Source organism: Thunnus maccoyii, chromosome 15, assembly GCF_910596095.1.
Source record: "Thunnus maccoyii chromosome 15, fThuMac1.1, whole genome shotgun sequence".
Lineage (NCBI taxonomy): Eukaryota > Metazoa > Chordata > Actinopteri > Scombriformes > Scombridae > Thunnus > Thunnus maccoyii.
The window spans coordinates 6,286,647-6,289,661 of record NC_056547.1 but is presented as its reverse complement, the minus strand read 5'-3'; positions in this window follow the sequence as shown (position 1 = coordinate 6,289,661).

The following is a 3,015-nucleotide window of genomic DNA, read 5'->3' as shown; positions in this document are numbered from 1 at the left end:
ATTCTGGCAACCAGGCTGCAACATTTACATGAGATAAAATTATAAACAAATATTTTGAAGAACATTGTATGGATGTGCTGAGAATAAAAGAGAAAAAACGTTGCATGTTAATCACATACACACAAAATTATCTGCACATTCAAAATATACAAATTTTGTATTTATTTTTTTTTAAACTTTTCTATAATCTTTGCTTTTTTATGAGTTGCACCTCAGGTATTCATCATGAAGCCTCAACAAATAAAAAGCCAAACTATCTGTACACACACTTAAAATACACAAAGATAAGTCACAGCTCTGGACTGTGGCAAAAAAGGGAAGTCAAACAGGTATTCCACATTTAAAAAAGCAATTTTATTTAAAACAAAGTAATCAAGACAAACCAAAGTAACACATTGGTGGGGTGAATCTGTAAGACCAGTGATGTAGGGAGTGGATGTGTGAGTGTATGCTGTACGAGTGCTGTAGGGTGGAACAAAGGAAAAACAACTATGCAGGAGTGAAGAGAGAGACTCAACTGGCAGTTTCTCCAGCTTATATAAATACATGAGGCACATCTGGCCCAGATGTGTCCCATCCTTCTAATCAGCCTGCCCTCAGGTTTCCGCCCCTGCAAACAGAGCACAGCAGCAGCAAGCAAAGCAGAGGAGCCGTCACATTACCAACAAAATAGTTTAAATATTCATGATTTGGTAACATTTTGTAAACAGAGGACAGAGACATACAGAGACATATTCAAGTGTAGTATAAATTAAATCTATTTATCAGAGCAATCTTTTTTTTTCATTCCTCCAGGTACTCTGTACAGGTTCTGTCTCTTTGTGTGTTGATCTTGGGTGCAAGTGATTTATATAACTATTGATGGAGTAATCCTACTTTTAATCTCCTGATGCCATTTCTGATACCTAAACTCAGGATATTGGCTGATACAGAGTGCTGATCCACTACCAGTACTTCTATCTGTATTTCAGTTAAACATCTGGAAACCTTACTGAGTAGGTTCATTCTTCTATTCTTCTGTATGATAACATGAGGCTGTAGCTACACATAACTTCACTACATGTTGAGATGTTCAAAACTGACACTCTTTACACTTTTCAGACAAATCTTAATTATACTGTTCCAGAAGGTTTATAAAATTGTGTTGCATTGCATTGAATAAGATCAATATCAGTGCAGATATTGATCCAGTGTATCACACTGGTGTATCACTAACAACTAACACCAACACACACAAAAAACATGTTTTTATGAAGATCATTTTTATGTAGTTATGTTTTATGTGTCACAATCATGGGGTTGTAGTTTTCTGCAGTTATGTAATCATATGTCTGTCTGTCTCTGTCAGTAAGTTTTTGTCTTGACGCCTCTGTTTTTATACTGAAAAGCCTTCAGTTAGTCTGTGTTTGGTGTAGGTTGTCTGGTCCAGACATGTTCTCCATCTCACACTAGGTAGTTTTGATGTTTTTGTGGTGAATGTCTTTATTGATCCAATTTACCAAACTTATTTAGGTAATATGTTACGTAAATCCATTTGCACATTTTATGTGTGTTTCACATTTTGTAATATGAATGATTTCTCATCTTCATTTGACATCTGAGCTGACTTAAACTTTATATCATTAACCTGACTGTGGGGACTTCAAGAGGAAGTGGTGAAGTCCAAGACTGTCTGAGATGTTTGTTTTCGCTGACAGATGAAACAACTGCATTAAAAGTTTCTGAACAACATGAATGACAGTTTCTGTTGTCATCAACACAACACTGATATTAGTGAAATAAGACAATATTGATCTGTTAGCCTGTCCAGAAATTTTAACTGTCTCCTACTGTTGATCTGTTGAAAATATAACACAGTGGGAAAGTTATTTAGTCCTACAGTTTCATTTTAGTTTTCACTTTAATTGTATTGTTCTGATTTTTCATGGAAACAGGCTGTTTATAATTATCTTGATTTAACTGTTGAAAACTCTTTGTTATGTTGGTAAGGAAACGCTCTGGCAGCTGTTTCTCTGTGGTGACCTCACAGCTAAGACATTAGGGAAAGACACACTCTGAGTCACAATGATCAGTATACTTCCTCATCAACAAACCAAAATATGTGGTATGTGTATGTCAATTCAATCAATCAATCAATTTTTATTTATATAGCGCCATATCACAACAAAAGTCATCTCAAGGCACTTTTCACATAGAGCAGGTCAAGATCGTACTCTTTCATTTACAGAGACCCAACAATTCCCACATGAGCAAGCACTTGGTGACAGCGGTAAGGAAAAACCTTACAATGACATCAACATTTATCAGCCGCACGACACATACAGGACATGTGAAGATGACAAATATATAAGATACAAATATAAGCTCTAAGAAGTGTTAGGAGCAATTTGATGTTAAGTATCTTGCCCAAGGACACATCGACATGCAGACTGGAGGAGCCGGGAGATGAGACGCTGATTTTTCCAATTAGTGGACCTCCTAGCCGCCCCCACAATGAAACAAACAGAAGAACAAAAACTAAGTTTTTTCAACCGTCGTCTAGTGCAGAATCTTCATTAGTGTTTCTGAAATGAAACTGTCAAACTAATTGTTAGTGAAAGCATGAGTAGTTGAACATTTAAAGTTTTAGGTTTGACTCGCGTTAGAGGCAGAGGTTAAAGTGCTCAGTATCATCATGTCTCCCATAAGTTGACTTAATGTTAATCATCATCAAAGACAGTACATCACACGACTAACTGATATGAATTTGATATCTGAAGACAAAAGATGCCCCACTGGAGTAACGTTGTGGCTCTTTGGTGTCTGGTAGCTGCTGCAGTGATTCATCTCCACCAAAGGTTTGAGGAAACAGCTGGACAGCAGCATCAGTTCTCTCCAGATGTTGTTACTCCTGCAGTGGAGGATTCACATCAACATTAATGCTTCTATCAGCTCTCAGATAATCTTCACAGATATCATTCTTCACTGCATCCACTGACGACCTGAAACTCATGAATCTGATCTATGAATTCACAG